This window comes from Pristiophorus japonicus, chromosome 4, assembly GCF_044704955.1.
Source record: "Pristiophorus japonicus isolate sPriJap1 chromosome 4, sPriJap1.hap1, whole genome shotgun sequence".
NCBI classification, from domain to species: domain Eukaryota; kingdom Metazoa; phylum Chordata; class Chondrichthyes; family Pristiophoridae; genus Pristiophorus; species Pristiophorus japonicus.
The window spans coordinates 88,266,680-88,292,948 of record NC_091980.1 but is presented as its reverse complement, the minus strand read 5'-3'; the positions used below and the strand labels follow the sequence as shown (position 1 = coordinate 88,292,948).

Here is a 26,269-nt window from a genome sequence, read left to right as displayed (position 1 = left end):
TGGCGTAACATTTTTGGGTGTATTGGTCGGCTGGATCCATCGACATAGCTGTCTGACAAACTAAATCAAAAGTCAAGTTAAGGGTTGTCAACAATTTCCTTCGGAGTCCTTCATTTTTCAACCCACAAACAAAGCGATCACGCAATGCTCGGTCCTGCAAGTTTCCGAAATGAGAGTGAATGGATAGCTTTCTTGAATCTACAATATACTCACTGATACCCTCACCATTTAATTGATTTTCAAAAAACTCTCAAATTTGTCAAATACGATTTCCCCTTCATAAAATCATGTTGACACTACTGAATCATATGATGATTTTCTTAGTGCCCTGTTACCATTTCCTTAATATTGGACTTGAACATTTTCCTGATGACTGATGTCAAGCTAACTGGCCTATAGTTCCCAGTTTTCTCTCTCCCTCTTTTCTTGAATAGCGGGGTTACATTAGCTACCTTCCAATCCATTGGCACCTTTCCAGAATTTATAGAATTTTGAAAGTTGACAACCACCTCGTGACCGCCCGAAGGTTAAATTGCCCCGTCCTCCTCTACCTAATGCTTGCAGATGAGAACCACAGCTTTAGTTTCATCTCAGGAATCAACCTTATGAACCTTTTCTGAACTGTCTCCAATGCAAGTATATCCCTCCTTAAATAATGAGACCAAAACTGTACGTAGTACTTTAACCGGGCCAGAGACTACAGACGCCCTTCGAGGATGCCCTCAACCAGCTCTGGGCCTGGAAGGCCCGGCTGCAGACTGAAACCCCTCAGGCTGGGCGCCAGCAGGCTGGGCTGGCTGGATGACAGCTGTGGATAGTTGCAATGACAGAGTGGCAGTGGTGGGATCAGAAATATTCTCATCCTGAGAGGATAACAGGTTCCTGCTCCACTGACCCAGTGCAACTCCCCCAGGGCTGCACCTCAGCCTCCGCACCAGTCTGATGGATTGGTGCGGCACCGTTTGATCCCGGTCGACTGTGATGAACCCAGCGGCGATGGCAACAGTCAACGCTTGCATGGCATCTTGCTGAGACTGCATGAGAGCAGTCTGAGCATCCATGCTAGCAACCATTAACTCTATTGCAGCAGCAAGACATTGCGTTGCTTGTGCCTGTGCCCCAATTGAAGCTGCACATCGCCCATAAGATGCCTCATGAGGTCTGGATCTGCATGGTCCGTCTGGGAGTCCACCATCATCGGCACACTGCCAATGATGGGCTCCATGGTGTGCACAGAACTGTCTACAATGCAGGAGGTGGTATCCTCCACTTTTGACAGTCTCTCGGGCACCCTTGCCATTGCCCGGATCATGTCGGAGTTCAAGGCCATCACCCTTTCTTCAAATGCCTCCCGAGCGAGGTCCTCATCTGAGTCCTGTGGTAAAGAACCTGTGCGTGAACCCGCCCTCTGGGGAGCTGGCTCCTGGGCTTGGCTTACCCCTTGACCTGCTAGGCCCAGTGCAGACCCCACTCCTAAACTCAACTGCAATGACTGAGTGCTCCCAGTATCCGAGCTGGTGAGTGTAAGAAGCAGTGGCGCAGTACTTGAACCATCCTCCTCCTCCTCCCCCATCATCCTCCTCCACCATTTCTTCATGTTGCAGACTGGGTATGGGAGACTCAGGTACAGGCTGGGCCCTGGGCAGGGAATTATCTGAAAATACAAATGGCACAAGAGTCAGGTTAAGGTGAGGGAAGTGGGCAGGCATACAGGAAGAAAGATGGTCAGACTGTGGAGTGGCTAAATGATAAGAGTCATTGAATATATTTAAGGTGAAGACAGACAGATTTTTGAACGATAAGGGAGTGAAGGGTTATGGGGAGCGGGTGGGAAAGTAGACTTGAGGTCAGGATCAGATCAGCCATGATCTTATTGAATGGCGGAGCAGGCTCGAGGGGCCAAATGGTCTACTCCTACTCCTATTTCTTATGTTCTTATATATAAGGCCTTCTGCTTTAAATGGAAGGTGGGATGAGAGGAAGGCTTTCACTGACCATTGCCACGGGGATGGTCACCTGCGAGCCCATAAGGTGAAGTATTCACTCCTCCAGGTCTGTGAGCTGGCGCAGTTCAGGCTCCCACTTCCTGTTCGCTGCTGCTGCAGCCTGTTCTGTGCCATCTTGGCCTGCAAAAGAAAAGAAGCTTGGGGAGTCACAGTGCAGTTGTGAGAATAGACAAAGGCTCACAGGTTCATGGGAGAGAGAAAAAGGAGAGAGAGAGAGAGAGAGAGAGAGAGAGAGAGAAAAAGAGAGAGAGAGAGAAAGAGAGAAACAGAGAGAGAGAGAGAAAGGCCAATTAAGTACTTTTTGGAGTGTAGTCACTGTTGTAATGTGGGATATTACAACGGATATTCTCTACTGATATTCTCTACTTTGGACCCGAAAAGGGTAGAACAGTGTGGGTCGGATTTTCAGCCTGCTTGCGCCTCTGTTAGCAGCAGAGAGGCGCTTAAAGGCGTTACGGCGGGCGTCCAGCTTTTACCACCCGGCCGGAAAATTCATCTCATGGCTTGCAGTGGCGCAAAAACTTATGCCCCGACCTCTAGTTTCATTGAGATCATGACGTCAATTGTCGTGCAATGCTCCGCTACCGCCCCGGATGCAAAATTAGGCCCCAACGCCTCGGTTAACACCCACCCCAGAAAATGTCTGAAAACCAGACATTCCCAAGGTGAAGCAGGTGGTATTGGTAGCACATTTAAATGGAGGGATGAGGATCCTACATCACAGGTCACTGACTGCAACGGTTGTGCACATCACGCTGCGTGAAATTCGGACTTGAAAGTGGCAGTTTTATCTGCCATTACAGTGTCCTTACAGCGTCAGTGAGAGAATTTAATTGCGGCATCACTAGTTCGCCAGCCTTTCATGCTCCACGCTATTGCTAGGCGGCATCAAGATTGAAGAAGGGCTCTTGACCATGTTGGGCCATGGATGAGGAGAGGCTGAAGATGTCTGGGTTGGAGGGTTTACCCCCCACAGGTTTACAGGCACCAACGCTCATACCTCCAGCTCTCTGAGGAGCAGTGTGTGAGAAGGCTGCACTTCCGAAAAAAAGTGCTGACAGAGATATGCCATCTCCTACAGGCAGACCAATGCCTGGACCACTCTGGAGGCAGCCTTCAATACTCCCATCAACAGGTTTCCGAATTCATTGCAGTGTGCTGCATGTTGCACAGCTTGGCCATCATGAGGGGCCAGGCATTGTCAGTGGGGATTGGAGGCGGAGGAGGAGGACAAAGAAGAGGAGCCTGGCGAGATCCCCATTGGATAGCCACGCCATCCACAAGAGAGGCAGCGTGGATATGCTGCCCGACCAAGAGTCTCACGTCGCCAGCTCATAATAGAGGAAACTGAGGGATGGAGCTTATACTGGACATGCTATGTGCCCCCATAAAGGCACATCTCCGGTCAAAATTGGAATGATACACAAGACACCAATGCCAAAGGATCAAACAGGCATTTTACTGCAACAATGTAACAAAAACACCCCTCACCAAAAGAAAACATTATGTTGCAGGACACTTAACAACAATGACGTGCATTAAATCAAAGAAACTATTTACAAGCGTAATCAACAAAAATCAGGGCATCTGTACAACCCTGACCTGCACATTATTCTGACTTATTTAACGCCGTGATTTTCGGCTGGGACGCAAAAACTTCCTTTTGTAACACCTGATTTTTGGTCTGATGACCCAATCATGGAAACTCATTTTTTGCCCAATTTTGTGGACGAGGGCGCAAACTTTTTACAGGCGGTATCAGGATCACCCCGCCGCCATTACTGCCCCAAAATCTCAAAAGCCGAAAATCCAGCCCTGTATGTTCTAAAAGAAGAAGATTGTGAAGTTCCAAAGAGACTTGGGGGGTTCATGTACATAAATCATTAAAATGTTATGGACAGGTACAGAAAATAATCAAAAAGGCTATTGGAATGCTGACCTTTATATCTAGAAGACTAGAATACAAGGAGGCAGAAATTATGCTGCAGCTATACAATACCCTGGTTAGACCACACCTAGAGCAGTTCTGGGCACCAAACCTGAGGAAGGATACATTGGTCTTGGAGGGAGTGCAATGTAGGTTTACTAAATGATACCTGGGCACCAAGAGTTAAATTAGGAGGAGAGATTACACAAACTAGGGTGTATTTCCTGGAATTTCGATGGTTAAGGGGTGACTTGATCGAAGTTTTCATGATATTAAGGGGAACCGATAGGGTAGATAGAGATAATCTATTTCTGCTGGTTGGGGAGTCTAGGAAGAGAGGAGCATAGTCTAAAAATTAGAGCCAGGCTTTTCAGAAGTGAAATTAGGAATCACTTCTACACACAAGGGTGGTAGATGTTTGGAACCCTCTTCTGCAAATGGCAATTGATGCTAGATCAATTGTTAATTTTAAATCCGAGATTTATAGATTTTTGTTAACAAAAAATCTTAAGGGATATGGGGCAAAGGCAAAGGAGTTGGGTCACAGATCAGCCAAGTTCGCAATGAATGGTGGAACAGGCTTGAGGGGGAAAAGGGCTTACTCCTTTTCCTGTATTCCTATAAATCCCTCCTTCTCATATCACTGTGAAACAGTGTATATTATCAATAGTAATAGATGCCAAACAATCATTCCAAGGTTGTAATCCAGTCTTGGGAGCTTCAGAAAATGACTACAACCACACTAGTTTTATTTTTATGATTTAAGTAATCCAAACATGTTGATTACGTTAAAATCTCTCCTGAATTCATTATTCTGAATTCATTTCACATAAAATGCAGCCAGTGTAACTAAGACAAGGTGAAGATTTTAACTGGGAGTGGGATTGGCCAGATGTGGGGCAAGGCAAGATTCAGATCCATCTGACATCATCAACTTGAGGCCTGGGCAAATTTAACTCCTGGGCCCCATTTGCATCCTGCCGGCTGATGGCCCGAAGCAGGTGGAAAAAAGCAGCTGGCCGGCTTTGGGTAGGTCACAATCTCAAAGTCCACCAGCACCAAGGTAAGTCGCAGGTTGGGGATTAGGGCCGTTTTGCAGCATTGAAGGAAGGGAGCACGGGCTAGACTTTCATTGTGTAATCTGGAGCAGCACTCCTGCTCATCCATGCCCCACTGAAGAAAGTTTCTGGCTTACATTAGAGGAACCCCTCTTCTTCCCCATCTGGTTTTACTGAGACGGGCATTAATCGATCATTGGGATTCTAATGACATGACTTGCATATATTAATGAGGCTCCTGCCTGAGTAAGGTGGATGCCCCAGCCTCCTACAAAGCAAAGGCCAATTAAGGTGTTGACAGATGGAATCAAGCAAGAATGGGGTAGTAAATCTTTGCACGGCTATTTTAACTGCATGTCCTATTCCAGCTGGGCAGCGGGGGTTAAAATTCCTCACATAGTCATTCCCACACTCCAAGTCATTTGCATGCTTCAGATTTACTGAACATCTTGTAATAAATGTACAAATTCTTATGGTCGCCCATAAATGTCAGCTTTAACAACGCATAGTAATATTACTACCTTGTAGTGTTTCCCCCATAGTGACTGGTACACTTCAATAATGCAAGGTAGTCTTAGTTGAATTAAATTATCTGTGAAAACTGTCTAGACTATTCCCAAAAGTGCCCAGTTAACTATTGATACACAGTCATAATTCTGCATCCCACATCTGAATTTTGCACTGAATAATGCATTTGTATTGTTTGCATCAATGTAACTGGTGCTCACATTTAATATTTGCATATTTTTTCACCATGATGAACACACTGAAAACCCTGCTTTTCTTTTGGAAAAAAGGCATTTGTGGGACAGAGGAAATCAATTTTTCTGTTTTAAAAATCAACAGCCGGCACGGTTAATTTGTGTGCAATCACTGGTAGTTTTATAGCAAATGATATAAAGGGAATTGTAAATTAATATTTACAATGCACTAAAATATTACAGATTTGCCTCTTGTTTGGGAGGTTCATTTGAAACTTTCAATGTTCCAAGCTGCTTTTTTCTACATGTCTGATATTGAATATTAAAATGTCCAGTAAGAGAGACAGCCAGAAGTACCCTCGGAATAAATGGAATGCTGTACTGCAGTCTTGTTCGATTAGGCAGTGATGAATTCAATAGAGAATATTTAGCGTGGGTTGGAAGACACCAGGGATTATTTAACACAAAGCAATGCTGAATGCTGAAACTGCCCGCTATTCACTGACACAGACAAATACTCCCCTTCCAGTTTATTATTGCCCTTTAATGGAGGATGGGGCATTATAGTTTCTTTCTCGTCTGAATTAGTAAATGTATTTCCCTTTGCTGTATGTGACATTACTGACTTCATCCGCAGTGCCCCAACACAAAACAATGATGGAAGCGGAGGTCAAAGGAAGCTGCATCTCCCTTGGGTTTCACTGTGCTTCTCAGCCCAGCGGAACAGCTTTGTTAGGCTTATGAGACTTCTACCGTGTAATTTAATTTAAATTTTAGTGTCAAAATCCTCATTCAGCTCTTAAAGAATAAATAACTGTCCTTCAAGTCATTAAATGCAGAGATTGAATTCAAAAAGATGCTTCTGGCCTCCAGCCAAGGCAGCTCTGTTGAGGAGCAGTAAACACCACATCTCACGGAATGTCACATTACCTTCACATTCCTCAAAGTTTGTTTCTCCCACTTGCTTCAATCTGTTCAGTGTTACTTGCTGCAATTGTACAGGGTGAAAGAGAGAAGGGGGAGTGGGGGGTGGGGAGACAGCATTGACATTGCAAGAGACCTTCTTCTACAATGAGCGTATTTTTTTTGACCTGAACTATGCTTTATTGAGCCTCTAAGCCACCCTTTGGCAAGAACCCATTATAAGCAGGTTTTCTAGTTTTACTGGGATATCAAAAATCTTTTAAAAGGGAACATTTCCAACAAAAAAAAAGTAACTGCAATCGAGTGAAGCATTTGGAACATTTGCAGCAAGGCAGATGGGCTTTATTTTCAAACTAACATCAACAATACAAAGCATTAATGAGATAGAGCCTCTAACAACATGACAAGCCTCAGTATGTCCAGCTTTATTGCCTAATTCTTAAAGGCCTTTGCATTATAAGCAAACTGGCGTACATGGTACCGTGGCTGTGGGGCAGAGGGGGTACTTAGTGGTAAAGTACTCCCAGAATGCCATATATGGATAGTGCAGACTATGACGTTATGAGTCTTAACTGCCTATGATTTTGTACCAGAAGCATACAAATATAAATTCAAAAAGTTGTTGACAACATCATATGGTACTTATAGAGAATTAGTCATACAACTGGGGGTTACTTGGAAATTAGGGTGAGGTAAGGAGAGAACATTAATCTGGTTTCCAAGACTACATCCAAGGTTACAAGCTAAACAGTGATAGATTATTCCATAGATCAGTGGGGCAGTATGGAGAGACCACAAATTTAAGATGATCATCAAATAAATTAAAGAGGAATTTTAGAAAAAAAATCTTTACACAGTGGACGGTTAGAATGTGGAATTCTCTGCCACAAACGAATCCACAAATTCTTTAAAAAAAGGAATTTGATAGTTACTTGCAAAAGAGAATGCTTAAACGATATACAGAATGAACACGATAGTGCATTTAGGCATGTATGGTTCATGAGGAGAAAACACTTCTGCAGAGTTGATGGGCCAAATGAACTATTTCTCTGCATTAACAGAATGCAACTCTATGGACCACATAATAACTCCAAGGCGCATTCAGAGCGGGGGTGGGGTGGATGTTGTGTTGCAATATCAGGTGGGAAATCTGGAAGAACTTTCAAGGCTTCAGTCTATTGTATTTTAATGGAGCCTCCAATTATATTACTTCTGGATTTGGCATTGAATCTGCGGCATGCGGGTGTGGTACAAACCCGTATGGCGCAATCTCAGCTGGAGTATTAAAGGGTTAATCCAAATGTGGAACAGTACACACAAGCAGATCACAGAAGTTGGAGTGATCAGATGCTTTAAGCGTGGCAGGTTGGGTCACAAAGCAAACAACTGCTAGTTTGCAATGCAGTCAGGGAAACTAAGTGCTTCCCTAAGGTTATGAGACAATTGGTTCGGCAGTGATCATTGACATGGAAACGATGTCACAATTTCTACAAGGTGAACATGAGGCAAACAAAGATGTTGCATAACAAGGTGTAATCTTACATTAGTTCAACCACATCTGAATGGAGCAACCTGTATGTGAGGATACAGTAGGGTAGTGGTTATAAATAATATAATATTGGACTAGTAATCCAAAGGTCTGGATTACTGAAGTTGGAGACTTGAGTTCAAATCCCACCACGGCAGCTGGGGAATTTAAATTCAATTAAATAAAACTGGAATAAAAAGCTAGTATCAGTAATGCCGACCATGAAACTAGCAAGATGTCGTAAAAAAGTTGTCGAATATAAAAAGGACGAGAGTAGCTAAAGTAAATGTTGGTCCCTGAGAGGATGAGACTGGGGAATTAATAATGGGGAACAAGGAAATGGCAGACATTGAACAAATATGTTATATCTGTCTTCATGGTAGAAGACACCAAAAACATCCCAATATTAGTGGAACATTAGGAGGCAAAAGAGAGGGAGGAAATTAAAACAATCACTAGAGAAAAAGTACCTGGCAAACTAATGGGATTAAAGGCTGATAAGTCCCCTGGACCTGATGGCCTGCATCCCAAGGTCTTAAAAGAAGTGGTTACAGAGATAATGGGTGCATTGGTTGTAATCTTCCAAAATTCCTTGGATTCAGCGTAAATGTAACGCTCCAATTCAAGAAAGGAGGGAGACAGAAAGCAGAAAACCACAGTTAGCCTAACACCTGCCATTGGGAAAATGCTCGAAGCAGTAGCAGGACATTTAGAAAATCATAATAAAATCATGTTGACTCTGCTCGATTGTATGAAAAGGAAATCGTGTTTGACAAATGTATTAGAGTTCTTTGAAGATGTAACGAGCAAGGTGGATAAAGGGGAAACAGGCATCCAGAAGGCATTCGATAAGGTGCCACATAAAAAGGTTACTCACAAGATAAAAGCTCATGGTGTTGGGGGTAATATATTAGCATGGATAGAGGATTGGCTAACTAACAGAAAACAGAGTCGGGATAAATGGGTCATTTTCATATTGGCAAAGAGTAACTAGTGGGGAGCCACAGGGGCCTCAACTATTTACAATCTGTATTAATGACTTGGATGAAGGGACCGAGTGTATTTGTGATGGTCTGAGCTACTTTGTGACACCCCAGAGACATCGAGTCCAACATTGCCCAAGCCGTTTTTTCAGTGTACTAACCTGAAGCACGCCGACTTTGCGCGCGGAAAAGGCGTCAGAAAAAAGGGGCCCCAATCTGGCCGCTCTTCGGAGTCCCTGAAATCGTGGCGTGGAGACTGAAGGGGGGGGCGGAGCAACAGGCCAGTGCAGAAAGCACTGCCGGCACCTGCGCACATGCTCAGTGAGAGCTGTGCGCATGCTCCTGCCCTACCTGCGTGTCCTGTGGGCTGCCCACAGCCCCTATCCCCGGCCGAAGGGACGACCGATCTCGCCGCACCCTATCCCCGGCCGAGTGGACTCCTGCACCAGCCTATCGGTCCACTCAGTTTCCGGGCAGGTATGACTTCGCTTTTATTTTTTATTTAGTGGCTGTGCTTGAGACTTTTGATTGTGGGGGGGGGGGGGGGGGGGGCGGAAAGAGAAAGAGTGTATTGGGTGGGGGGAGGAGGAGAGTTTTGGGGTGGAGAAAGAGTGTTTTGGGGGGGGGGAGAAAGAGTGTCTCTCTGACTATCCCCCCCCCCCCCCCCCCCGCTCCCCGTGACATCGCGACCAGCAGCTCGCATTTCTCCAGTAGGATTTACTTCATTTTTTATTAGTATTTTAACTGTTTGAGCTTTTCCTTGCAATGTTTGGTGCTTGGTTGTTGAGGTCCTCTTCAGTTCCCTTCCCTCCCCTATCCCTGCCCTAATGTCTGCCGAATGTGCACTGCTTTTTCTTTACTGCCCGCAAGGTTTTTCAGAGCGTGGCCACATACGCTGACCTTAGTGGGTTTGGAGTAAGTTTTAGCTGGCCAAAGTGGCATAAATGGCCAAAACTGGCGTAAGTGTTTGGGAATGCCCCCTTTTGAAAAAAAACTGACCCAAAAAAAAAGCGGACCTAACTGACTTATTCTGGAGCAAATTTTGGGGGGAAAATGGAATTTTTTAAACTTACGCCAGCAAAAACAACTTACTCAAAAAAAAAATTGATGCAAGTCATGGCCAGGATTTGGCCCATCGTACTGTGTTCTACCGTTTCCCACCACAGGGATTCGGGAGACAGTTACGAAGTATGGACAGACAGATATTTTGCTGTTAAAGTTTACCTTATTGTTAGTTAGGAATTAGACCTCTGTTAATGTGACCGCTCGAGAACCACAGTTAAGTAAGTAATTTCTCTTTACTGCTGCTTTATCAGATTGTTCTTGGATTATTGTATCGTTCCTGATGGTGTAGTGCAAGAAGTCTAGTGTGTGTTCTTTGTTTTGTGTTCTTACAGTTCATCGCGCATAATAAAGGTTTGGAATCCAAAGCACTGATCTTTATCCGTATTTCTTGGTGTTGCGGTTGACACTAGCTGGTGAAGTTAGATTTATCGCTTGTCTCAAGCTGCATTCTTACAGAAGCCAGTACAGTATTGTAACCAAATTTGCTGACGATACAAAGATAAGTGGGAAAGCAAGTTGTGAGGAGGACATAAAGAGGTACAAATTACCACCCACCTAAAACGGGCTGCTCTCACCCTGTTTTGATGGTTTTAACTACAGCTGCGGTATTGCCATTGCAGAAGGCCACAGCCTCACTGGACCACCGGGGAAAAGCTTGTTTTGGCACTGGCGGGTGGGCTGAAAATTTGCCGAGGGGAATGTTCCCGTCGGGGGGTTAGATCAGCGGTGCGCATGATGATGGCGCACTTAACACCGATCGGCAGCAATTGGGCTAGCATCGGCCATTCCACCAAAAGTCGGCAGTCTCTCCACTCCGCACCGTGGCCGCCAATCTATGGTGGTAATAGGCCTTAAGGAAAGGGGCAATTTTGGCCCCACAGAGTCTGCACAGGACAATAGATAGGTTAAGTGAATAGGCAGAAATCTGGCAGATGGAGTATAATGTGGGAAAATGTGAGGTTATCCACTTTGGTAGGAAGAATAGAAAAGCAAAATATTATTTAAATGGAGAAAGACTACAGAATGCTGCGGTACAGAGGGATCTGGGTGTCCTCGTACATGAAACACAAAATGTTAGCATGCAGATACAGCAAGTAATCAGAAAGGCAAATGGAATGCTGGCCTTTATTGCAAGGGGGATGGAGTATAAAAGTAGGGAAGTCTTGCTACAACTGTACAACTTATATTCAGGGGCCGAAGATGTATCTTTGGCCAGGACGTGACTAGAATCTCCTACTTGAAGGAAGTAGGAGTTTCAACAACTCTGCCTTTTCAAGTTTTATTTGGAAATGATTAAATTGCTGAAGAAGCAATAGCCATAATGCGTAGAAAAGAGGGCAGTGTTGGACAAATCAGCCCATCCAATGCTAGGTCAGCACAGTCACCTGTGGTTGACACTCCACCCACCTGGAGAGTTAAGGACTAGTGCTTCTACACCCTGGGAACCTGCTGTTTCAGCTCCAAGCACAGGAGAGAAATGCAGAGCAGCTGCAAGTAGCACCGCAAACATCACTAGCTGCTCAGCTAACCATGAGGTTTGGAATGTACAAGCCGAATGCACCAGAGGAGTTTGAGTTTATTGATCCTGTGCGCAGGGGGGCGGGAGTTGTAAAATAGTGGCTGGGAGTGCAGACCTTGCAATATCCTCCCGAGTGAATACTTCTAGAAAATCCCAGTAGAATGCACAGGATCAAAATGGCAAGCCACTAGAAAGAGAAAGCAGTAGAAATTGCCCTCCGCCCGAAATGGGGAGCTCCCTCTCCATTTCAATGGTTTTTACCACAGCTGCGGTTCAGGTCGCCCCTTGAGCGACATTCGGCTCTTCGTTGTTGTTTTTTTTTCTTGGATCTGGAAGTAGCTCTTAATGAGGGCGGTGACAACACTGTAGGTGCAGATACGAGGCGGTGACATCACTGGAGGTGCAGATATGGAGCGGTGACATCACTGGAGATACGGATATGGGATAGTGACATCATTGGAGGTGCAGATACGGGGTGGTGACATCACTGGAAGTGCAGATATGGGGTGGTGACATCACTGGAAGTGCAGATACGGGGCACTGGCAACACCTGAGGGGCGGAAGTTGGGGCAGTGCAGAATGACCGCCATGATGATGTCATCATGGCGCTGCATCACCACGGCTCTCCTCTTCACTTAAAGGGGAGAGCCTCCACGATTTTAAAACTTTGGCCCACTGAGCCACCAAGGAGTGTTTTGGCCAGGCCGGTGGCCTGGCATCCAAGAGGGGGTGCCAAGCTGCATGTTGGTGACCCGGCCAAACCCGGGGCATAATTGTCAGGCCAACATGGTAGTCGGCTGACAAAAAGAAACATGGCAGCAGTGGCAGTGCATCTTCCCCTTTAAGGCAAGTCGCAATGACATTGCAGAAGGCCTCAGCCTCACTGGACCACCATGAAAAAAGATTTTGACACCGCAGGGCGGGCTGAAGATTTTCAGGGGGGAATGTCACCATCGGGGTGATGATGCGCTTCCCATGGATCGGCAACAGCAGAGCGATGGGGGGCGGGGGGGGGGGAAATCGGGGCACAGCCTGGAAAATTCGGGAGGACAATTGGGCTAGCAGCGGCTATTCCACAAAAAGTCGGCGACCACTCTGCAGCATGGCCGCCAATTTGCGGTGGTAACAGGCCTTAAGGAGCGAGGCAACTTCAGCCCCAAGGGGTTTTCTTATTACTTCACCTCTAAATTTACATAGCTACTTAAAAAAATGGAAACTAAAACATAAATTATCATTTTAAAGGATTGGCTCATCTAACTTTGTGTCACTGGGGGGATTTAAACCTGAAGAACGGGTGGGTTGGGAGCAGGTGGGCAGTTAAAACTTTTGATTTTTAAAGCAGGACCGCAACCCAGCTCCAACTTCTGGGTTAAATGGAAGTGCGTTTGGATGCCGGCAAGAAACCTATTTGCCAAAGTTAGGATTTAATTATTGCATGTGGGCGGGTACTTATTGGTGTCATTAATATCCTTAGGAGACGTTAATGAGGTATTTACAAATTGTTTTTAACTTGGCTCCAGATTTACCTTGTGCAGCAGTGTGCGACTCCTGGGGCTCGGGAAACTGACCAAGAAATAGACGAGTTTGAGCAGTGGGTCAGGTGGATATTTAAAGTTGTCATTGTCCCATCTGAATAAAAGCTCACTTATTGCAGCTGGTGTTTGCAGAGTTCTTGGAGGCTTTCAAACTGACAAGATCAGAATGGGAGGTGCGTTGGATGTGTTTCACAGCACATCAGAACAGGAAGAGCATCACCATCCACGCCAACAATGACGTGCTGTGGTGGGATTAGCACATGCACAGGAGGAAGGGGCACTGGAGGGGGAACACAGGAGGGAGGGAAGGGACATGAGGGGGGCACAGGAGGGAGATCGAGGGCACAGGAGACACTACCCACATCACAGGATTTACAGAGGCTCAGCTTCCTTGACTTCTTGGAAGAGCAGTTCTTCAGCACGTCAGATAGTGGCAGACATCTACAGTCTTCAGAAGACATGCTCCCTTCTGGACCTGTTGGCCATACATTACCAGTGCCTGTGAAAGTGACCACTGCTATCAAATTTTTCCCTGTGATGGCAATAGCCAGAATGAGCAGGCACTCGTATTCACCTCTCTGGCTGGATTCCGCCAGATACAGGGTGCCATTGACTGCATACATATGGCAATCCAAGCACCACCACAGCAACTAGGAGTTTTTATACACTGCAAGGGATATTTGTTTATCAATGCGCAGCTAGTGGACGACCACAAGGAGGTTCATGCAGCTGTGCGCCAGGTTCCCTTAGAGCTGTCATGATGCATTCATTCCAACATTCCAGACCTTTCATCCCAGGAAGCAAATTTAAGGGATATCCCCTTCAACTTGACTCATGACACCTGTGAGGAACCCCACCAATGAGGTGCAGGAGCACTACAACCAGAGCCACATGATCACCAGGTGTGTCATCGAACCAGCCATTGGAATGTTGAAGGTGAGCTTCAGGTGCCCTTCAGTACTCGCCAGCGAGGGTCTCCAGAATTATAGTGGTGTGCTGTGTCCTGCACAACATTGTGCAGCAAAGAGGATTGCAGATGGAGGAGGACAAAGGGGCTCACCATTCAGCTCCAGATGGGGAGAACATAGACGGGGAGCAGGAGGATGAAGATGAAGCACCCACTGCCAGATCAGCTGCATACGTTGCTGCGTGGGATGGTAGGGATGCCCTACTAGCAGGAAGGTTCACCTAGTGTAAAGCATATCAAATTAAATCCTGCAGTCCACTCCGACCAGCAGGATCGCAACCCTTCCCGCATCCCCCCAACCACCCACCCACACGCTCCCTGTGTATCCTGTGTGGCTTCAGCAGAGGTAGAGGCAGGCTGCTGAGATCCCTGCCTTGACTGCTGAAATGCTTTTTGCCTACACCTTCTGGGTTTTGGAGCCTGTGAGGGCCCCACCAAAGACTGCTTCACCTGCAGCTGTACAGGGGCAGACTCAGCTATCGGGAAACAAGGCAGCATGTGGGATACTGGCTTGGTGGTGGGAGGGGGACATCAATAGGTGAGAAGTGAGAGCGATTTGAGTGGAGTTCCCATTTCCATGTCTTCTATCGCCATCATTCCTCTCCTGAGCTCTTACCACTATGCAGCAGACCAGCTAGGTGGAAATCAGTGACATGTTATTAGATCACGAATACAGTATCTGTCATCCTGTTTAAGGCAGCAGCCATCTCCTGCATAGCCATGGACATGGCCTGCATGGACTCATTTGAAAGCCGTGCTTGAAGCTCAATTTGCAGCACCACCAATTCACTAGAAATCCACTAATCGAGTTGGACTCATCCGTCCTCTCTCCTATTGTGTAGAGTCTGCATAGAACATCTGTCAGTACTTGGCTAAGTTGTTGATGCACTTCTAGCATTCTCCTTCTCATCGATAGCCCCCGGGGTTCAGTATCTGTGTCCAGCTGAAGAGAGCTTGGAGACGATTGCACTCCCCGGTGCAGACCCTCCACAGCGGACCCTGAAACCAATGTCTGCTCGTGCTCACTTGTGATGTGTGAATCACCAGGTGAAAACCCAACTCACTGTCTAAATGGACCCACCAAAGTGCAATATCTGCACTGCTGCATGACTGTAGTTCCTGTGACGGTGCACCCTCAGAAGGAATGAGGACCTCTGAGGAATCTCCTCGTGGATATCCTGCGCCACTTGCTGTACATGTGAAGGCCCTGGAAGATGTGGCAAAGTCACAATCTTGACTCACCATACTCAGTCTTCTTATAGTTCAGTCATTGATGAAATAAAATCAGCATACATGTGCCAAAGATATTTTTAATCCTGTCACCAGCTATCTGCGAGCTCCCTGTCTCTCCATCTCACACAGAAGGACACAGATGTGCCACTTATCTCCAAGGCCTCCACCTCTGCATCTATGAGCTGAACTATTTGTAATGGCCCACCTGCAGTCCTCTCTCTCTTCTCCTACAAGAGGTGATAAAACAGACCTGTGTATTCACCCAATAGATGCAATGCATTTGGTAAGGATGATTATGAGACATATGCACCACATTGCATAAGAATTGGGATGAGTGGCAATGGTGGATGGATAAATGGGGAAGTGATGGAATGCATATAATGTGAGGACTGGGTGCTGTTGAAATTTGAGTGCCTGTGAGGAGTGATGTGATGGAGTACGCTAAGCAAGAAGAGTGAAATGCTTAAACCACGGGATGTAGTTCAATCAGCAAAGTTACTCACTTTTCCTGACCTGCCATCCAAGACCAGGGCACAACGTTCCTGCTGCTGACCTCCTCAGCTACCTCCAAACACGGCTTCTTGGTGAGAGCAGAAGCTTTCTTCCTCCCATTGCTGACTGCTCCTGACTGCACCCAGCAGTACTTCTAGCGATGCGTCGTTGAATCTGATTGCTGCTCTTGCGCTTTGTGCAGCACCCACCCTGAACACCTCCAATTTCCATTTGTGCACTGTCGTGTTATAGAAACATAGAAACATAGAAAATAGGTGCAGGAGCAGGCCATTCAGCCCTTCTAGCCTGCACCACCATTCAATGAGTTCATGGCTGAACATGAAACTTCAGTACCCCCTTCCTGCTTTCACGCCATACCCCTTGATCCCCCGAGTAGTAAGGACTTCATCTAACTCCCTTTTGAATATATTTAGTGAATTGGCCTCAACTACTTTCTGTGGTAGAGAATTCCACAGGTTCACCACTCTCTGGGTGAAGAAGTTTCTCCTTATCTCGGTCCTAAATGGCTTACCCCTTATCCTTAGACTGTGACCCCTGGTTCTGGACTTCCCCAACATTGGGAACATTTTTCCTGCATCCAACCTGTCCAAACCCGTCAGAATTTTAAACGTTTCTATGAGGTCCCCTCTCACTCTTCTGAACTCCAGTGAATACAAGCCCAGTTGATCTAGTCTTTCTTGATATGTCAGTCCCACCATCCCGGGAATCAGTCTGGTGAATCTTCGCTGCACTCCCTCAATAGCAAGAATGTCCTTCCTCAAGTTAGGAGACCAAAACTGTACACAATACTCCAGGTGTGGCCTCACCAAGGCCCTGTATAACTGTAGCAACACCTCCCTGCCCCTGTACTCAAATCCCCTCGCTATGAAGGCCAACATGCCATTTGCTTTCTTAACCGCCTGCTGTACCTGCATGCCAACCTTCAATGACTGATGTACCATGACACCCAGGTCTCGTTGCACCTTCCCTTTTCCTAATCTGTCACCATTCAGATAATAGTCTGTCTCTCTGTTTTTACCACCAAAGTGGATAACCTCACATTTATCCACATTATACTTCATCTGCCACGCATTGGCCCACTCACCTAACCTATCCAAGTCGCTCTGCAGCCTCATAGCATCCTCCTCGCAGCTCACACTGCCACCGAACTTAGTGTCATCCGCAAATTTGGTGATATTACATTTAATCCCCTCGTCTAAATCATTAATGTACAATGTAAACAACTGGGGCCCCAGCACAGAACCCTGCGGTACCCCACTAGTCACTGCCTGCCATTCCGAAAAGTACCCATTTACTCCTACTCTTTGCTTCCTGTCTGACAACCAGTGCTCAATCCACGTCAGCACACTACCCCCAATCCCATGTGCTTTAACTTTGCACATTAATCTCCTGTGTGGGACCTTGTTGAAAGCCTTCTGAAAGTCCAAATATACCACATCAACTGGTACTCCTTTGTCCACTTTATTGGAAACATCCTCAAAAAATTCCAGAAGATTTGTCAAGCATGATCTCCCTTTCACAAATCCATGCTGACTTGGACCTATCATGTCACCATTTTCCAAATGCGCTGCTATGACATCCTTAATAATTGATTCCATCATTTTACCCACTACTGAGGTCAGGTTGACTGGTCTATAATTCCCTGCTTTCTCTCTCCCTCCTTTTTTAAAAAGTGGGGTTACATTGGCTACCCTCCACTCGATAGGAACTGATCCAGAGTCAATGGAATGTTGGAAAATGACTGTCAATGCATCCGCTATTTCCAAGGCCACCTCCTTAAGTACTCTGGGATGCAGTCCATCAGGCCCTGGGGATTTATCGGCCTTCAATCCCATCAATTTCCCCAACACAATTTCCCAACTAATAAAGATTTCCCTCAGTTCCTCCTCCTTACTAGACCCTCTGACCACTTTTATATCCGGAAGGTTGTTTGTGTCCTCCTTAGTGAATACTGAACCAAAGTACTTGTTCAATTGGTCTGCCATTTCTTTGTTCCCCGTTATGACTTCCCCTGATTCTGACTGCAGGGGACCTACTTTTGTCTTTACTAACCTTTTTCTCTTTACATACCTATAGAAACTTTTGCAATCCGCCTTAATGTTCCCTGCAAGCTTCTTCTCGTACTCCATTTTCCCTGCCCTAATCAAACCCTTTGTCCTCCTCTGCTGAGTTCTAAATTTCTCCCAGTTCCCAGGTTCGCTGCTATTTCTGGCCAATTTGTATGTCATTTCCTTGGCTTTAATACTATCCCTGATTTCCCTAGATAGCCACGGTTGAGCCACCTTCCCTTTTTTATTTTTACGCCAGACAGGAATGTACAATTGTTGTAATTCATCCATGTGGTCTCTAAATGTCTGCCATTGCCCATCCACAGTCAACCCCTTAAGTATCATTAGCCAATCTATCTTAGCCAATTCATGCCTCATACCTTCAAAGTTACCCTTCTTTAAGTTCTGGACCATGGTCTCTGAATTAACTGTTTCATTCTCCATCCTAATGCAGAATTCCACCATATTATGGTCACTCTTCCCCAAGGGGCCTCGCACAATGAGATTGCTAATTAATCCTCTCTCATTACACAACACCCAGTCTAAGGTGGCCTCCCCCCTAGTTGGTTCCTCGACATATTGGTCTAGAAAACCATCCCTTATGCACTCCAGGAAATCCTCCTCCACCGTATTGCTTCCAGTTTGGCTGGCCCAATCTATGTGCATATTAAAGTCACCCATTATAACTGCTGCACCTTTATTGCATGCACTCCTAATTTCCTGTTTGATGCCCTCCCCAACATCACTACTACTGTTTGGAGGTCTGTACACAACTCCCACTAACGATTTTTGCCCTTTAGTGTTCTGCAGCTCTACCCATATAGATTCCACATCATCCAAGCTAATGTCTTTCCTAACTATTGCATTAATCTCCTCTTTAACCAGCAATGCTACCCCATCTCCTTTTCCTTTTATTCTATTCTTCCTGAATGTTGAATACCCCTGGATGTTGAGTTCCCAGCCCTGATCATCCTGGAGCCACGTCTCCGTAATCCCAATCACATCATATTTGTTAACATCTATTTGCACAGTTAATTCATCCACCTTATTGCGGATACTCCTTGCATTAAGACACAAAGCCTTCAGGCTTGCTTTTTTAACACCCTTTGTCCTTTTAGAATTTTGCTGTACAGTGGCCCTTTTTGTTCTTTGCCTTGGGTTTCTCTGCCCTCCACTTTTCCTCATCTCCTTTCTGTCTTTTGCTTTTGCCTCATTTTTGTCTCCCTCTGTCTCCCTGCACAGGTTCCCATCCCCCTGCAATATTAGTTTAACTCCTCCCCAACAGCACTAGCAAACACTCCCCCTAGGACATTGGTTCCGGTCCTGCCCAGGTGCAGACCGTCATGTGGGTGTGCATCATGCCCACGCCATAGCTTGGAGATGCGGAACCCAGAAGTCACAATTAATTGGTATAATTGAGTTGAGATTGCAGATTCCAACCTCCTCACTCGTCTTCCGGGTTTTGCCCACGCAACTCCACCCTCCTGCCGCCCCCCCCCGCTCGGAAGCCACCTTCATATTACTATTAGGGCCACTGTGTTTGTATTAGTTATCAACGGCCATAGTAACTATAAAATTGAATTAGATTGAATTCAGATCACTTTGTTTTGAGGGAATAATCACAATGTTAATGAAAAATGCTATTAACAGAGCAACAATCAGCACATATTCAAAAGATAGGGCTATTGTGACAAGATTTGGTTATGAATATATAGCAATGGAATTATTTTAACAGTAATAAATTTTAACATCCCTGTCTTTATCAAGCTTCTTATCTCACTATAAAATGCCAGGACCAGCTTGTTCATTCCTTGTTCAGAACAGACATATTATAATGCTCATTTTAATGCTTCCAAAGGATACTTTGTTGGTTTATTCATATAAACCATCTGCACCATGTCTAATGTCATAAAAGTGTAACGACATTATACAAACATCAAAAGCCATCATGCTGAAAAAACACTGACATTTTTGTCAATTGAAATACCAAACTGTTAGTAGCGCAGCACACAGGCATCAAACCAGAACCAGACTCTGGAGATAATAATCGCTGATAAAACTGGAAGAGAGCAGTTGATTCTAGTCAGACCAGACCAGCTATCTTTCGACATGTACAGTGCTATCTAAATTTGTCAGTACACTCAATTTTAATAGATCAGTATGGCCGCTTCCCAAAATCTCCATGTTTTAAAGAGCAGCTTTATGGTGCAAATGTCGGTTATGTTTCAGTTTCTGAAGGTTGGTAAACTTTACTGAAAAACAAACTCATTTATTACAGAGCATAACAGAAAGACTTACTTTTTCTGTGCTTCTCCAGACACGATTTTGGGTGATAGTATAATACGGGCACTATCAACTTGGCCGTCCATTATACATCTCTCCCGATTTTGATTATGATAAAAATTGGAAGAGATCTATAATACGCGACTGAATCGATAGCGTCCATTTTACTCTATTGACCAAAGTTAAAATTACCCCAGTGGTTCTGCGGGATCGATTTTAACTCCCAGCTAGTTTCAGGGGGGCAGATGTGGCGGTCGGATGGGACGAGTACAAAACGCACTCGCTGGTCCAGATTCAGACATTGGTATTTGAACTCCTGAGCCTCATCGGCATGTCACCAGTCAGCTGCTTGCCCAGAATGGGTGTAAATAGTAACTGGCCACCAGGCGGGAGTGGAAGCTCCGATTTTAAGTTTGCGACACGCTGGGAATGGGGTGTCCAATAGTGCGTGGGAAACCCGGAAGTAAGGTTAGTGCATCTGTTAGTGGTTTTTTAACACAGCCACCACATTCTCATTTTAATTCCGGCTTTCTCACCCAATCGGTGGCAGTGGATGTGATGAGGACCCACATAGCGCGATCTCAACTCCAGCATTTAAAGGGACAATCCAAAGATGCAAGTTGAAGATGTTATATATGTAAACCTGTAAATACCTTGTTTAACCACCAGAGGGTTCATCTCCTGGAGTCCCAAGGGATCCCACAATCCTTTGGGAGCAACTGTACATAAGGAGGCCTCACAAGCTGGAGAGACACTCTGGAGACCTGTAATAAAGGACTACAGTCACACTTTACTTTGAGCTCACAGTATCTGGCCAGGCTCTTTATTCAATATATAACAACTGGCGATGAGATACAAATGACGAATCCCACCGCCATGATGCAGAGAACAGTGGGCATCCTGGAGAAATTTTTGGAGGGAGATAATTGGGAAACCTTCGTGGAGCGACTCGACCAATACTTCATAGCCAATGAGCTAAAAGGAGAAGCGAACACTCTTCTCGGCCTTTTGGCTAAGATCATGCGTAACTGACCTGACAGGGGAGTAACCACCATAACCCCAAGGTGGTTCTCCCTGGATCAGGAAGGTATATGCTTGCTTTTTTGGAAATAGGAGGTGGGTGGGGTGGCTTGACCCATCCACCTCCACGGAGGTGTGTGGGGGACCTGACCCATCCACCTCCATGGCACGAACCTGGTATTGCAGTACTTCCAGGAACGGTGCAGTGGCTCTAGGCCTTTTGGCTAAGAGCATTGGCGCAGAGTGATCCTTGAATGGGCCCAAGGTGACCTCTGGCGTTTGTGATTTGACAAAGAATTGGAACGATTGGCTACGAATTTCAAAAAAAAAAAGAACACTGCCAAACAAAGGGCAATTCTCCTCACCATCTGCAGGGCACCAACGTATAGCCTTATGAAAAATCTGCATGCTCCAATGAAACCCACAGAGAAGTCATATGATGATTTGTGCACACTGGTCTGGGAGCATCTAAAGCCAAAGGAAAGCATTCTGATGGCGTGGTACCGGTTCTATACGTACAAGAGGTCTAAAGGCCAGGAAGTGGCGAGCTACATCGCCTAGCAGGAAATTGCGAATTTGAAGGACACTTGGAGCACATGCTCGGGGACTTTTTTGTATTTGGCATTGGCCATGAAGTAATACTTCACAAACTTTTGACTTTAGAGACCCCAACCTTGAGTAAAGCCATAGCGATAGCCCAGGCGTTCATTACCATCAGTGACAATACCAAACAAATCTCTTAGCACACAAGTGCTGCCACAAGTACTATGAACAAAGCAATGTTGTTTTCGAATCGTAACGTACAGGGCAGGCCTCACATGCCTGCAGCTGCATTTCCGCAGAGTCCACCATCAAGGGCGATGAATGCAAGGCCATTGTTGGCGCTGCGGAGGTGACCATCATTTCCATTCATGCCGCTTCAAAGGATACGTTTGCAAGGGCTGTGCAACAATGGGACATCTCCAATGTATGTGCAGGCGAGCTGCAAACCTTGCTAATCCTGCAAACCACCATGTTGCAGAGGAGGACAGATCCATGGTGGATCACGATGAACCAGAGCCTCAGACCGAGGAGGCAGAGGTATATGGGGTGCACAAATTTACCACAAAGTGTCCCCCGATAATGCTGAAGGTTGAATTAAATGGACTCTTGGTGTCAATGGAGCTGGACATGGGTGCAAGCCAGTCCATTATGAGCAAAAAGACTTTTGAGGTGCAGCAAGGCCTCAAGATCAGTCCTGACTCCCATTCGCAATAAACTGAGAACGTACACAAAGGAACTGATTCCCGTAATCGGCAGTGCTACCGTAAAGGTCTCCTACGATGGAACGGTGCACAAGCTACCACTCTGGGTGGTACCGGGCGATGGTCCCACGCTGTTCGGTAGGAGTTGGCTGGGGAAGGTACGCTGGAACTGGGACAACGTCCGAGCGCTCTCATCCGTCAACAACACTTCATGTGCCCAGGTCCTAAACAAGTTCCCCTCGCTGTTCGAACCAGGCATTGGGAAGTTCCAAGGAGCAAAAGTGCAGATCCACCTAATTCCGGGAGCACGACCCATCCATCACGAGGCGAGAGCGGTACCGTACATGATGAGATAGAGGTGGAGATCGAGCTGGACCGGCTGCAATGAGAGAGCATCATTTCACCGATTGAATTCAACGAGTGGGCCCTTCCGATCGTTCCAGTCCTCAAGGGAGACGGCACCGTCAGAATCTGTGGTGATTACAAAGTAACTATCAATCGTTTCTCCTTGCAGGATCAGTACCCACTACCAAAGGCAGATGACCTATTTGCGACGCTGGTGGGAGGAAAATCGTTCCCAAAGCTGGACTTGACCTCGGTCTACATGACGCAGGAGCTGGAGGAATCAATGAAGGGCCTCACCTGCATCAACATGCACAAAGGTCTCTTCATTTACAACAGATGCCCGTTTGGGATTCGATCAGTTGCGGCAATATTCCAGAGAAACATGGAAAGCTTACTGAAGTCGGTCCCGCGCTCCGTGGTCTTCCAGGATGACATCTTGGTTACAGGTCGGGACACCGTCGAGCATCTGCAGAACCTGGAGGAGTTTCTTCGTCAGCTCAATCGCATGGGGCTCAGGTTAAAATGCTCGAAGTGTGTTTTCCTGGTGCCTGAAATTGAGTTCCTGGGGAGAAGAATCATTGCGGACGGCATCAGGCCCACCGATTCGAAGACGGAGGCAATCGAGAACGCACCAAGACCACAGAACATGACGGAACTGCGGTCGTTTCTGGGACTCCTGAACTACTTTGGTCACTTCTTACCAGGTCTTAGCACACTGTGAGAACCACTACACGCTTTACTGCATAAGGGAGACGAATGGGTATGGGGTAAAAGCCAAGAAAATGCCTTTGTAAAAGCTGGAAAACTGTTATGCTCAAACAAATTGCTTATGTTGTATGATCCATGTAAGCGTTTGGTATTAGCATGTGATGCGTCGTCATACGGTGTCGGGTGTGTATTGCAACAAACTAACGAATCTGGGAAATTGCAACTGGTTGCTTATGCAACCAGAAGTCTGTCTAAGGCTGAGAGGGGCCTACAGCATGATAGAAAAAGAAGCGTTAGTGTGTCTTTATGGGGTTAAGAAAATGCACCAATATCTGTTTGGGCTCAAATTCGAATTGGAAACCGACCATAAGCCACTGATATCCCTTTTTTCTGAAAGTAAGGGGATAAATACGAATGCATCGGTCCACATCCAGAGATGGGTGCTCCCGTTGTCCACATATAACTACGCCATCCGCCACAGGCCAGACACAGAAAACTGTGCCGATGCTCTCAGTAGGCTGCCATTGCCCACCACGGGGGTGGAGATGGCACAGCCTGCAGATTTAGTCATGGTAATGGAAGCATTCGAGAGTGAGCAATCATCTGTTACCGCCCGACAGATTAGAACCTGGACGAGCCAGGACCCCGTACTGTCCTTAGTAAAAAAATTGTGTGCTCCACGGGAGTTGGTTCAGTGTCCTGTTGGAAATGCAGGAAGAAATAAAGCCATACCAGCGGCGCAAAGATGAAATGTCTATACAGGCAGACTGCCTCCTGTGGGGTAATCGGGTAGTCGTACCCAAATAGGGCTGAGACACTTTCATTAGTGATCTTCACAGCACCCACCCAAGCATTGTAATGATGAAAGCGATAGCCAGATCCCACATGTGGTGGCCCGGTATCAATGCAGACTTAGAGTCCTACGTGCACAAATGTAATACATGTTCACAGTTAAGCAATGCACCCAGGGAGGCATCACTATGCAGGCCCGTTCTTGGGAAAAATGTTCCTAGTGGTTGTAGATGCGTACTCCAAATGGATTGAATGTGCGATAATGTCGGCAAGCACGTCCGCTGCCAAACTGAAAGCCTGCGGGCCATGCTTGCCATGCACGGCCTGCCTGATGTCCTTGTGAGTGACAATGGGTCATACTTCACCAGTGCCAAGTTTAAAGAGTTCATGACCCGTAATGGGATCAAACATGTCACATCTGCCCCGTTTAAACCAGCATCCAATGGTCAGGCAAAGAGAGCAGTGCAAACAATCAAGCAGAGCTTGAAGAGGGTAACTGAAGGCTCACTGCAGACTCGCCTATCCCGAGTCCTGCTTAGCTACCGCACAAGACCCCACTCGCTCACTGGGATTCCCCCTGCTGAACTGCTCATGAAAAGGGCAATTAAGACAAGGTTCTCATTAGTCCACCCTGATCTACACGAACTGGTGGAGAGCAAGGGGCTTCAACAAAGTACATATCATGATCGCGCAAGTGTGTCACGCGAAATTGAGATTAATGATCCTGTATTTGTGTTGAACTATGGACAAGGTCCCAAGTGGCTTCTGGCACTTTCGTGGCCAAAGAGGGGAGTAGGGTGTTTCTGGTCAAACTTTCAAATGGACTCACCTATAGGAAACAGTTGGACCAAACCAAAGTCAGATTCACGGACTATCCAGAGCAACCCACAATAGAAACTACCTTTTTTGACCCTCCGACACACACACCAGTGGCTACCGACCCAGCGGTTGACCACGAAGCAGAACCCATCACCCGCAGCAGCCCAGCAGGACTCACCATGCCAGGCAGCCCAGCAAGGCCAGCCGCACAGCAGCCCAGTGAGGGCTCAACAAACGACTCATCAAAACCAGCATTTGCACTGAGACGATCAACCAGGGAAAGAAAGGCCCCAGATCGACTCACATTGTAAATAGTTACACTATTGATTTTGGGGGGAGTGTTCTTATTTCTGTAAACCTGTAAATACCTTGTTTAACCACCAGAGGGCTCATCCCCTGAAGTCCCAAGGGATTCCACAATCCCTTGGGAGCACCTGTACATAAGGAGGCCTCACAGGCTGGAGAGGCACTCTGGAGACCTGTAATAAAGGACTACTGTCACATTTTTATTTGAGCTCACAATATCTGGCCAGTCTCTTTATTCAATACATAACAGAAGTTGTTTGGAGTTGGGAAGAAGAGAGAAGCAAGTGTCAGAATGGAATTCAGATAAGCATAACCTGTGCCCGGTTTCACTGTCACGTACCTAGATGTGTTGCTGGGGGGCTGTGAGGAGTAAGAGAGAGATAATCTTCCCTAGCAACTTGAGGAAGAAGCCTGCAGCTGAGACCAAGGAAGTGTGGCTGGTGTTAGCGGAGGAGGTCAGCAGCAGGAGTCTGATGCCACCCTCTTGGATTTAGTGCAGGAAGTGCTTTATTGGCCTAAGTAGGTCAGGAAAGGTGAATGCAGTGGCACATTCACCTACATCCTGCTGTGTGCATCACACCATCCCTTCACTGCATTCTCAAGCCTACTCCATCACATCACTCCTCACACCCCCTTACCTTACAGATGCACCTATCCTTCCCTTTCTATGCACTGCCTCACATCCCCATATCCATCCACCACTCCCACTCACCCTCATCCTTATGCAATTTCATGCCTCTCCCTC

General features: G+C 46.3%; 1 pseudogene; it reads left to right on the top strand.

Moving 5' to 3' along the window:
- The first annotated feature begins 21,282 nt into the window (after positions 1-21,282).
- Positions 21,283-21,521, top strand: LOC139263606 (U2 spliceosomal RNA; annotated as a pseudogene).
- The last annotated feature ends 4,748 nt before the right edge of the window (positions 21,522-26,269 follow it).